Genomic DNA, 13,650 nt, shown 5'->3' with positions numbered 1-13,650 from the left:
TCTGAGACTATTGCTATTTACATTTTTAAAGCATTTATCATAGTGCCAGTTTTATACTTGTCTGATTATATGAGTAATGTTTATCAACTATGTTTGACATAAAGGGCAAATACTATGGCTAGTTTTGCAAACTACTGATAAGTAGTAGGTGATTAAAAAAATAAGAGACTGAAGTGCTTTTTGACCAGTCAGATTTGTTTTGTTTGTTTGTCCTAAGTTAAGGAACCAAACTTAGTTAAGGAACTCTTATATTATTTTTTCATTTATTTTTTATTTTTTTTAAATTTTTTTTTATTTATTTATGATAGTCACAGAGAGAGAGAGAGAGAGAGAGAGTCAGAGACATAGGCAGAGGGAGAAGCAGGCTCCATGCACCGGAAGCCTGACGTGGGATTCGATCCCGGGTCTGCAGGATCACGCCCTGGGCCAAAGGCAGGTGCCAAACTGCTGCGCCACCCAGGGATCCCTATTTTTTCATTTATATCATATTTTATTACAGTCTATGACTGTACTTACATACATTAAATCTTTGCAGAATCCATATTTTATGGCACTCAAGTCTCCCAGATTAAGGTCCCTATTGCACTTTGCTCTCTAATTTCAAGCATTAAAATATAATAAGTAAAATTCCCAATTTCATATTGAATTTGAGGCTTAAATTTGTACAATAAATTAAGTACTTTCAGATATCTCGTCAGAAATTAACAGGCTAGGGGTTGAACTAATAATCTGACATGGTTTGATCATCATTTGGTTTATTCTTATTACTCATTTACCTTTTTATTTACAAATGTAAACAGATTAAGGGGCACCTGGGTGGCTCAGTGATTGAGCATCTGCCTTTGGCTCAGGTTGTGATCCTGGGATCCTGGGATCGAGTCCCACATCAGGGTCCCTACAGGGGAGCCTGCCTCTTCCCCTGCCTATGTCTCTGCCTCTCTCTGTGTGTCTCTCATGAATAAATAAATAAAATCTTTAAAAAAAAAAAACAAAATTCTACTTTTAGATGGTAAAATAGAGCTATTAATGGAAGAGATAGATCCAACATTTGCTATATCTCTGGACATTTATCTTGCTTTAAATGCTAGTCTTTTGTGCCTTGAACCTCTTACTGAGCAGTGAATGTTTATCTGTGCACAATCCATTTCTCTTCCTGCTGAGATTTTCTTTTAGAGTCAATGGTTCCATCACTGAACAATTCTGAATGTGCTTCATTAGGTATCTTTGTTCTGCATGGAGTATTTTCAGAGATCACACTTGGACTTTTGGCTCCCACGGCTTCTCCTGAAGCTATTAAAATTCCACCAGGTTGGTTCACCATAAACTTTGCATCTTTTTCAATGAAGTGCAAGGTAGTTTCAAGCATTTCTATAAGGTCCGTCAGCACTGAGAACCACTTGTTTTTCTTTCATCTTGTAGATGATTTGTTGAGTTTTGGCTATGGCCTGAGTCTTTTTCTGATAGTCCCTAAGTCAATTTTAATAAAAGTCTAACAAGCCTGATATCTCCTATCAAAGTCTGTGTCGCCTTCTGTTTATTCAGTATCTCAGTAAGTTATCAGTAAGATAATTCCCTCTCCTGTAACATTTCCTTGAAGGTCTTCATGTACAAGTACATCCAGGATGACCAAATCAACAGCACAAAATACTGGATTTCCTCCATACAGCATTACTGTATCCCAGAGCTGCTGACAGCTTATGCAGTTTCTTTGGTTGCTACCACTCATTCCATTGGTCGGCTATTGCCCATTGGTTTTCTCATTTTGACAATGTCCAGAATAAAGTCCTAGCCATGTATTTGGAAGCTCCAGAAGTATTTCTCAGCTTGTCTAAAGCCTCAGCTTAATTTTTAGTTAATTAAAATTTAAAGCATGATAGATAAACCTAATTATTCTTATTTCTCATCCTTTAATAATGTAAAGTAGTATAGCTTTGTGTTATCAATGATCATTTAGGTAACAAACGTTTTAGGCATAGAAGATAAGTTTTATTATTTTGAATTTGAGACCTAAATTTGGGAAAGGTAAAGATTAAAAAAGATTTTCAGAGGAAAAAGATATAAACATAAGCCACAGGTCTCCAAATATAAGTTATAACATTCAATATGTAAGGAATAGTATACATAATATTGTAAAACACAAAACACACATGCACATATGCACTCAGCAATAAGTGACTATAATATTATGCACTTCTAACTTTTACAGAAATCGATGACAATTATAAAAGGTAATTTACAAATATGTCAAAAAGCACAGAGAATTAAAAATATATTTATTATAAAAATAATTCCATTACTTGGGCATGGAACAACCAGTATTTAACAAAGAGAATGCTCAAATTCTGCTTCATTTTTATTTGCATATTGTACATTTAACAGTTTGTGGTAAAAGAGTTACAATCCTTTTTTACCCCTTATGAATGAACCTATTATATATAATTAGCCAATTTTCTTAAATATTAAATATATTTCATTGCTTCCATCTCATTATTTTTACTTCACAAAATTCATTTCATTCATGCCCTCTGTGCTTATTGTACAGCTTCAACAATATTTCATTGTTTACTATTATATTTAGAAACAACCACACCTGTCTTCCTTTAAAAGAAAATATTTTCTTTTTATCTCTCTTCTTGTCTTAGATAAGCAATAAATATCCATTTTTCTACATATGTACCCTGATATCTTACATACTTTTTTTTTTTTACATTTCTTCAAAATGAACAGATATGTAACATGACCCAAACACATTTATATGTCTTTTTAGTTGAAGGTTACTCTATAATGTGTTACATACGAGCACAGATTATATTTTCTATGAATATAATTTATCATTAATTTTAGCTTAGATCTTACAGTTAATAAGAATCTTGAACTTATTAAGTTTACATGATTGTGTTTATCCTTATGGCTTAAACAAGGTAAGAACTTTATAAGAATGAACTCCTTTAAAAGGCTTTATTGACTCCTAACTCTGGGAAACGAACTAGGAGTGGTGGAAGGGGAGGTGGGCAGGGGGTGGGTGGGGTGACTGGGTGGCAGGCACTGAGGTGGGCACTTGACGGGATGAGCACTGGGTGTTATTCTGTATGTTGACAAATTGAACACCAATAAAAATAAATTTATTATAAAAAAATTTAGAAGGCTTTCTTATGGCAGTTTTTCTTAGATGAACACAGAATTTTGTGGTTTATCAAACATTTTTAGAAACAAAATATTTCGATTCATACATAAATATGGAAATTTAGAATTAAAATAATAAAATATTTTTTAAACTTAATTTTTATTTTTTAAGATCTACTCTCAGCAACTTTTGAGTATAAAATACAGGATTGTTAACCATAGTCACCATGCTGTACATTAAATCCTCAGAATTTATTCATCTTATAACTGGACATTTGTATCTTTGACAACCTTTGCCTTATACCCCTGCCACTGGCAACCACCAATCTGCACTCTCCTTCTAGGAGATCTATTTATTTAGATGACACATATAGGTGAAATCTATAGTATCTCTTTCTCTTTCTGGTTTATTTTACTTAGCATAATGCCCTCAAGGGACCATCCAGGTCCATCCAGTTGTCACAAATGGCAGGAGAACCTTCTTTGTATGGCTGAATAGTATTCCATTATGTGTGTGTGTGTGTGTGTGTGTGTATCAGAAATCCTTCGTAAATTGATAGACTCTTAGATTGTTTTCATGTTTTGGCTTGTAAAGAATGCTGCAGTAAACAAAGGAGTGCAGATATCTCTTCAAAAATAATGATTCATTTTCTTTTAGATATATACCCAGAAGTGGGATTGCTAGACCATATGGCAATTCTATTTTTATTTTTTTGAGAGACATCTGTACTATTTTCCATAGTGGCTGTACCCATTATGTTCCTACCAACTCTGTACAAGTGTTCCCTTTGCTTCACATCCTTACCAGCCCTTGTCATCTCTTGTCTTTTTGATAATAACTATTCTAATAGATGTGAGGCGATATTATGATTTTGCTTTGCATTTTCCCGATGATTAATAATGTTGAGAACCTTTTCATATATCTGTTGACCATTTGATTATCTTTGGAAAAATGTCTATTCTGACATTTTCTGATGATTAATAACGTTGAGAACCTTTTCATGTATCTGTTGACCATTTGATTATCTTTGGAAAAATGTCTATTCTGGTCCTTTGCCCATTTTTTAAACAATTTGCCTGATTTTTGCCATTGAGTGTAATTATATTTTTACAGAAATGGAAAAAAAATAATTCTAAAATTTGCGTGGTAACACAAAAGACCCCTAATAGTCAATGAAATCCTGAGAATAAAGCTAGAGATATCACACTTCCTGATTTTAAACTACATTACAAAGTTATAGTAATCAAAAAAGTATGATACTGGCATAAAAACAGATATAGACCAACAGAACAGATCTAAGAACCTGGAAATAAACTCATGTATATATGGTTAACTGATCTTTGACTAATATTTGACAATACTCAGTGGATAAAAGATTGAGTCCAGTCAATAAGTGGTGTTGGAAGAACTGGATATTCACATGCAAAAATATGAAACTGACCCATATCTTGCACCACTCACAAAATTCCTCAAAATGGATTAAAGACTTAAATGTAAGACACAAAACCATTAAATGTAAAACCTGAAACCCTAGGATAAAATGAAAGGAAAAAGCTCTTTGACACCGTTCTTGGCAAGCATTTAATGGATCTAAGAGCAAAAGCATAAGCAACAAAAGCAAAACTAAACAAGTGGACTATATCAAACTGAAAGCTTCTGCATAGCAATAGCTATGATCAACAAAATGAAAAGGCAACCTGTGTAATGGAAGAAAATATTTATGGAAGCATATATCTGATAAGAGGTTAGTATCTAGAATATATAAAGAATTCTTACAATTATTAGTTTTATATAAAGTAGAATATTATTTACACTGTGATAAAATTAGGAAGAAGACAAAGAGTTGTTTTAAAATATATTAATAACTCTTATTTTTAAAAAGGGCCTTCTACTTATCAAAAATATTAAATTAACTTTTGTTAACACATATTATAAATCCCTGTATTCACAAATTGTATTTTAAAAGACTCTTTAAATTACGTTTATATGTTCTGAGTATCATACTTTTCTCCTTATGTCTAACCAAGACTAAGGCTATTAGCTTAATTCACTGAACTCTAGAATATTTTTTTGAGGGAGGGAGGGGAAGTGGGAAAGGGAGAGAGAATCCATGCCCAGCACAATCTTACAACCTTGAGATCATAACCTGAGCTGAAATCAAGAATTGGACGACTAACCCACTAAGCCACCCAGGTGAACCTAGAATATATTTTTACAAAAAAACAAATTTACTATCTAGCCTTTTACAGAGCTGTTTTAGGAAGGGAGAAAAAAGCTTTACTTAGAAGAGTCAAAATATGTGAAGCATTCAAAGTTAAACTTATTTTTTAAATTTCCTTATCTTTTTATTTTAAATTTATATAAATCTTAAAAAATGTATCAATTCAAATTTAAGCTCCAACAGATTGTAAGAGACCTTAAAATCTGATTCATTGAATGCTTTTTTTATGGAGCCTCTCAAATGAACAAATTTGTTCATATCAAAAGTTCCTCTGTCACTACAATTCCAAATTGCCCTTATTGAAATTATGCCAGCTAGAGAGATTTGCATGTTAGTTAGGATTGTAATATGAAACATGAAGAAAGCAGATTTTTAGTGTAGAAAGAACACAGATTTAAAAAAAAAGCACATAACAGCAATAGTCAATAAGGACATAGTCGTGAAATCACGAAATCAGAACCTGGCTAAAGACTAGCAGCTCGAAGACGTGTCTAGTCCTGGCCGAGGGAATTAAGTAAAATATTTTCAGAAACATAAAGAAAATACTGAGGAATGTCCTTATATTGTTTTGAAAGGTAAATTGATGTAACATTTGTCTGAAGGATACTAGTGTGACACACCCTGTGACATGAGATTTGGAAACTGTCAGCTTCTAATTCACTTGAGAGGCCAGTTTTTCTGAACTCTGTCTTCTGTCCTTTGAACTTCAACTTATAAAACCAGGGGTCAGCAACTTACTATGAGCAGCAGGCTAAGTCCAGACCAACATCTGTTTGTATAGATAAAGTTTTATTGGAGCACAGCCTCGTGCATTTATTACATATTGTCTATGACTGTTTTCATGTTGCAATACAGATTTGATTTGCAGCAAAGGCTGCCTGACTCACAGAGTCTAAAATATTTACTATCTGACCTTTTACAGAAAGCCATTTGTTGAAACTTGTTGAGATATAACCTTATAGATAATAGACAAGTAGGAGAATGGGTGGTGTGGGAAGATCCACACAAGGGAAAATGTCTACAAATTTGACTGATGACCAGGAAGTCCAGAGAGATACTTTTCTCACAAAAGAAGAAAACTAAATATTGAGAACTCTGTAAAATAATTGGAGCTCATGTTAAAAATAAAACTTCATGCTCATGGAGACACTGGCCCTCAGCAGAGGGAAACGCCAAGTATCTCAGATGTGCACACTTCCATGGGGTTGAGCTTCCTGTTAGCATCATTGAAGGATTGGCCAAATCTTACTGGGTACTCTGCTTGCTAGGCTTTCCCAGCCTAAGACCATTAGGGAGACTCTACTGTTAACTTAATTAGCTTGATAAAGCAAAGGAAGATGAAAACCACGAGGATTCTTAAAATGGGGAGTCAGGGAAGATTATTTTATAGCATGTTGGAAGCTGAAATAAGCCATAGGATGATATTCACGGGGAGTGAATGGATTTTATAAAATAAGGAGCTCCTGGAAGATGAGTGGTGTTCCCTTTAAAATATTTCTGTCTCTATTTAGTTACTCTGAGAGTAGTTGGTCTGTGTGTTAGCTTCGGGTGTTTGTATCTAAATAAACTGATGTTAAAGGGCTTGGGCTTAGCTCATCTTGCACGTCATGCTTGTGTACAGTCCTCCTACAGTTTTGGAAATATGGTTTCATTTAAGGCTCAGTATAAGAACATGCATTGGAGTAATAATCACCACACTCAGGTTTGTAGGAAAATATATAATTGAGAATAGGTACAGCTTCTATTTGTACTTTTCTTAAATTGGTACAGCTTAGTTTATATTTTTTGTAAGATGCCTTTCCTCCTGTGGCCTGTGAACAAACACTGATGAGAGTTGAGTGGAGTTACCAAACACTAAATGCTCCTGCTATGATCTCTCCCTCTGTCTTCCCCACCCCTGACATATTCAACATTATTCCACTACTGCTCTGCTTTAAACTCCAGGGAGATTTTCATTGTTCTTTTTATTTAGCCTGTTGCCTCCAGAAGCCCAGGTCTCCCTAGGTATGTATTATGTTTCAGCTTATAGAACATAAGTTCACAATACTTTTCCATATGATCATTTCTTACAGCCTAAGTGCCAACTCATTTTACTTATTTCTTTTTAAAGTTGGTACCCCCTGTTTTGGTAGCAGGGGCTAGGGCACATGTCCTATTCCCAAGATTTCTGTTGTTGATTATTCATTCAAACACTAATGTAGGTACTGCTGTGAACAGATTTTACAGCTGTAATAAAATCTCAAATCAATTGGCCTTAAGATAAAAGAGATTATCCATCTTTCTAGGTGGAATGGACTCAGTCAGGTAAGCCCTTTAAAAGCAGTTTTCTCTGGCTTCAGAAAGGAGACAGAGATATTGAAATTGAGAGAAGAATTTGAAGTGCTGTTGCTGCTTTTGGAGGTGGACTGGGTCATGAGCCAGGAGCAGCCACAAGGAGCTAAGCATGATCCTTAGCTGATAGTCAATAAAGAAAGGAGGACCCCAGTCCCATAACTGCAAGATGAACTCCGCTAATGGCATGAATGATCTTGGATGTAGATTATTTCCCAGAGAGTACAGATAAGAGCCAACCTCTGCCAACATCTAGTTTTTCCAATGTTGTAAGAACCTAAGTAGAGGTCCCAGCCAATACCAGTCAGACTTGTGACCTACAGAACCAAAATAATAAATGGGTGATGTTTTCAGCTGTTATGAAAATAGAGCTATTTCCCCCCATTTTGTTCATTGTTATATTGTTAGTGCCTAGAACTGTGCCTGGCATATAAGAAACACCTCAGAAATAATTTCAAGTAACCTGCTAAACCAAACACTGTGAATAGTTTGAGACTATTTTAATCTGTAGATTCACTTTAGATATTTAGCTGTAAATCCAGGTGAGTAAAGGATTAAAGGTTAAATGTTTGAAGAGTAGTCCATTGAAAAATCTTACATGGTCTCTGGTAACATTTTAAAAAAAATTATAAAAGGCATCAGTGATACACTTACAAGTGTTTTTTTTTTTTTTTTAGGATGAATTGATTATCAGACACTGAATACTTAATTTAATGCATGTTTGGTGCACTTTATGTGACACAAATTAATTTGCAATAGAGGCAGGAAACCTATCTCTAAGGTAATTAGTCATGGTCAAATCTTAATTATCTCCTTAAATAGGAAAACAGGCTTATCAAGATATCTACTGTGGTATTCTTGAGTAGTACTCTCTCTTATTTGTTAATAACCCTTTCCACTAAAATAATAAAAAGATATTCTATGATATATATTTTAACAGATGAACCTTGAAATAGTGACAACCATTTCTGAACACCTCCAATGTCTGTATTCCTTCCAATCACAATACAGGGTGCTTTTGTCTCTATACATGAGGAAAATGGGCTTCAGAGATATCAGGTAACTAGCTTAAGGTCAGAAAAGTTGCCTAAGATTCCAGCCCAGGTTGACACTTAACTGAGGTTCCATGTTTGTCCTATTCTGACACACTGTCAATCAGTTATGTTTTATTAAATGCATCAATAATTATTGTGAATATATATGAATTTACATCCATGTCTGAATATTTGCACTGTGTTTGTAACCAATTTATTGAATATTAACAAGAAATGATCATCATTTTCCTAGATATTGATTTTACCTTGGAAACTTTGTTAGAAGTCCTGGATTGCATGAACTTTTGTCATGAGAGCAATAGTCAAATCTGCAAAACAAGTTGAAAAACGAGTTAAGTTTGATCAACAAATAGACTAAATAATCTTGAAGCAACCCATTATCAGTCACTTGACATTTCTTTTTCTTTCTTTCCGTACACATTTGTTGAGAGTACATCATGTGCTTGGCATTGTACTCTATGCTAAATTCAGCATGACATTTGTCCTTGGTATTTTGGGAGCTTTGACAGAGGGATTTGAGGTGATATATTGTCAGAGACCTGAAGCTGAAAGATGAGTAGGTGTTAGCCTTAAGAAGGGCCGGTTAGAGGGAAAAAAGAGAGCAAAAGTGTGGGAATATTCTAGATGAGAGAAAGTAAATAATAAGGACTGAAAATTAAGCAGAACTTGTTTTTTTTTTTTTTTTTTTTAACTGAAAGAAGTGCACTGTTGTTGAATGTTAGAGTCCATTGTGTGTGATAGGAGCCCATAGAGGCAGAGATTTAAAAAGGATGTGTATGCAGTGGCTTCTAGGTCACATTAATACAGTTGAAATTTATGTGGTACTGCTGAAGGGAATGCAATGAGTAGGTTTTTTATTTGTTCATTCACTCATTCAATAATATTCATTAAAGGCTTGCTTTGTGCGCTGTGTGCCAGGTGCTGGCTCATGGGTTAGGAACTAGACTGCAGTGAATTTGTCATTGTCAGGGTCCTTTCCCTCATGGAGCTTATTATCTGGATTGATGGTTTTGAAAGGTCATTCCGCTGCAACATAAATAATAAACTGTAGCAAGGGAAGACCAGATAGAAGAAGCTGGAGTAGAAAGCAAACAGGGATGATTGTCTGAGCTGAGGATTCAGGACCTAGCAACAGGGAAGTCATTGGTAGCAGAAATGGGGATATATTGGATGGAGGAGACATTTAGACCCCAACTTCTTTTTGTAAAGTTAGAATGAGGTAGAGGGCAGGGACTGTATGTCTTTATCACTGTATTTCTTGTCATTTTCTACTAATTTAACCTTGACTCTCCATCATCATCTTTGCCAGATCATTGATTGCAAGCATTTATGATTTTAGAGTGTGCCCAGTATATCTGCTACAAATGGGACTAAATTCGAGGGTTTGGGATATTTTTTCCTCATTTTTAATATTCACAGTTAAGTATAATTTTCTGAATAATGAACCTTAACTTTTTGGACATTTTTCTTTTCGGCGTTATAGGGATAGAGTCACATTCAATTAAATACTGCATGGCATATTAATGAATGGTTAGTGAATCTCTACCCCAAATATCTACTAATCTACTCAAAAATGTATAAGATGGTCACTTCCCAAATTGACAACCTGCTTTAGAAACTATTTGTGCATTTACTTTTTTTCTACTGTGCAATTTGTTCTTGTATTGACAGGTTTGCTCTATAATATTTCGTTTGTAAATGCTGGCACTCACTCACAGTTTTTAAAACAAAAAGCTCAAATTGCTATTTGAGCTTTCTTCCCTACCCTTGAAGGAGAAATTAAATAAATTGGCTCCTTTTCTGATTTTCTTAGTTTTTAAAGCTGTATTAAGTTTATAAAGTACATGCTTTTAAAATTATGTTTTTGGTTTGGAAAAAGGAAATATGTTCAATAATTTATTTAATAATTTTCTAAATATTAAAGTTGGAATATAATTATCATTTGCAAAACAGTTCATTCTTTCTCCACATTCTTGAAACAAAAACATGGGCCCTTTGTTCATATTCTCTGTTTTCAAGTCTTCATTTTTTGGGGAAAAACGGTATTTAGGGATTGAAAGTTTCCAACTTTATATTTAGATCTGAGAGAAAGAAATTTCAGAATAATTTCTATTTTTAAAACTCCTTGACAATTTTAAATATGTCTATGTATAATTTTTATTAGTCATGTTATAGCTTATTAGTACATTTGGTAGAAGTCACAAGGTTGGGTTTGAACATACTTGTATTTAACTTTTCTTCTGCTAAAGTTTATTTGTTTTAGTTTGGCTGCCTATTTTTCTAACATGTTATATATTCAAATTTCAATAGCATTATGTTATGGATGATGTAGAAAAAGTTTGGCAACTTTGGAGGAAAAAGGGTAGAATAATTTCTCAAAATTATCATAGTACTTTAAAAGTCTTAACCGTTGTAAAATTTAAAGTGTATGACAGAAACATTTGAGATTTCTTAGATCTCAAGCCACTAAAGCCACTCCCCTTTTCCAGTTTGATAAACACTTTGTTTATGAAAAATTTCAACCTTATTAACCCAATCCTTTTTCCAACTTTCTTTTCTTCTTCTTCTTGGCACCATATTGGATAAATGGAAAATTTAGAATAAAAATCCTCAATCAAAACTTCCATTTTTGTGCATTTCATCTTGTGCCAGATAATTCAATATGTATAGTTGCTTAAAGCCTACAATAATTAATGTAAGCTAACAGGTACCATAAAAAATCAAACATTTCAAATTACTAATAAAAACAAGCATTTAGAACTATTCCTATTTAAGCTTTCCACAAAGTTGAGCTTCTCTATTCTATTTTCATCTTGCCTTTAACACGTTGAGGGCAAAATTTGTGAAAGAATCTGAAGTTTTACTTTAGGATATTGATGGATACACATAGATAGATACTAAAGGGTAGGAAGGAAAAAGGTCTTTTCTTCTGGATAGTAATTTCTAAAAGAGTGCATTTCATCTGTTCCTCTGGTATTAGTTCTATGATAAAATATGCCTTGTAGAAGGTTTCTATATAATTCAGCAGGCTTTCCTTATAATTTGCAAGATGCCTTATAAATGAAACCTATAATTTATGCTTATGGTTTATGTCAAAGTCAAATATTTTTCTATTACTTTGAAGACTTTAAAATGTTCATTTTCAGCTTTAAAATGTCTTATTTTCCCACTCAAAATCATCTCTGCTTTTAATATTCAAACACATCAGGTGAGTGGCTGTTCTCCAAAGAAATTAACTATGGATTTAAAATTCATTTTTTTTGCTTATAAAATCTTAACGGTATCCTGTTGGCTTTATGGAGCCAGGCTATAAAATTGACTGATAAACAAGTTGAGAAGTTAATTGTACCTTTATGTGTAAAAATTTATATGGAAAAATCAGGTTTCATCAGCTGTTTAAAGATTGCATTCGTCTTGTCCCTATTGCATGCTCTCGAGACTAGAGGGCGCTGTGACATTAACGAACATCAACATTTCAAGCAGAGATGTTTATAGCTCTTTTTAAGGGCAAGACCATCAGCTCCAATGTGTTTCATGACTGCTATGTATTAATCATTTTGTCTTTCTCTCAGTAAATATCTTTTTCATAATGCTTTAATGAAGTTCTTTCCATAGGCTTTCATCTGAGATAAGTAAAGATGTGAATGCGAATGCATGGATATATTTATGGAAAGCATTAGCTCATATGTTAAATGCCTCATGAAGTTTCCTGACAGCACCGCTCTTAATTTTTCACACATATAATAATATATCGTGACAAAAATCAGTCAACATGAGTCACTAGACATTAAATATTAAAAATTATGGAAAGACTGACTGATAACTTGCTTTGACATTCTGGAGAAGCACACATTTTGTCACATGCCAGAAAAATGCAAACCAATATATTTAGTCTGAGTGATGCACAATATTTCTGGCAATACATAAAATAGCTCCAGTTAATTGTTATGTTGGTCATTCCAAGAAAAAGAAGGTTGTTTAAAACATAGTGATTTTGAAATGCATTGATCTTTAAATTTTTATCTAGCTGGTTTGAAAATAGGGGTATCTGATCAAAGAACATAGTGTTCATGTGGATGTTTTCTAAAGTGAGAACAATTAGAAGAGAGGTACCAAATTCTCAGTTTGGAATACCATTTGCTTCTCTCCTTCCAGCTCTTAATGTTTCGCTCCTTCTTAAATGCTGACTTTACATGCTGCCACCTGCACTGCTGCTTTCCTATGGCAAAATACTCAGAGATTGGCCCAGCTTCTGGGAATGAGCCTTAGCATACAGAATATATTATTGAAATGTTTAGGCAGTATGGCTATCGATTATCATCTGCCTTTACGTATAATAAATGGTAGGGCAAAAAATAATTGTAAACAGCACACATATCAAGAGATTTAAGTGTGTGTGTGTCTTTAGACACTTTAATCCCATTATTTAGAATCTCTACTCAAAATGTTCTGAGACAGTAAAGATAGTTTTATGCAAGAAAAAAAAAGAAGAAAATACTTTTGCAATTCTGGAATCATCATAGTCTTATGCAAGAAAAAAAAAGAAGAAAATACTTTTGCAATTCTGGAATCATCACAAATAATTAAGAATGGTGCACAACTCAATGTGGTATTCTAGGGATAATATATATTATATATACGTGTGTAGGTAATATCACATTATGCATATATGGGCACATGTGTATAGTGGTTAAAGCACAGATTCTGCATAAATGCTACCTACTAGAGAGGGTCCAGTAACTGCATCTATTAAAGTTATCATTTCCATTTCATCACTCCAATTTCATATTTTTTTGAATTTTTTAAAATTGTTTTTATAATAAACATAAATTATATCTACTGAAATGTGAATGTCTGTCTTCTCTACTGGACTACAATTCTACTGAAGTATGAGCTTTGTCTGTTGGCTCTTTATGTTG

At 33.6% G+C, this 13,650-nt stretch overlaps 1 pseudogene; it reads right to left on the bottom strand.

The window, feature by feature from the left end:
* Positions 1-1,077: 1,077 nt before the first annotated feature.
* LOC121491795 overlaps positions 1,078-13,650 on the bottom strand; it is a 121,177-nt pseudogene continuing 108,604 nt past the window's right edge.

Source organism: Vulpes lagopus, chromosome 5 (assembly GCF_018345385.1).
Source record: "Vulpes lagopus strain Blue_001 chromosome 5, ASM1834538v1, whole genome shotgun sequence".
Taxonomy (NCBI): Eukaryota; Metazoa; Chordata; class Mammalia; order Carnivora; family Canidae; genus Vulpes; species Vulpes lagopus.
The sequence above is the reverse complement of the archived record's forward strand: the minus strand, read 5'-3'. Positions and strand labels throughout refer to the sequence as shown.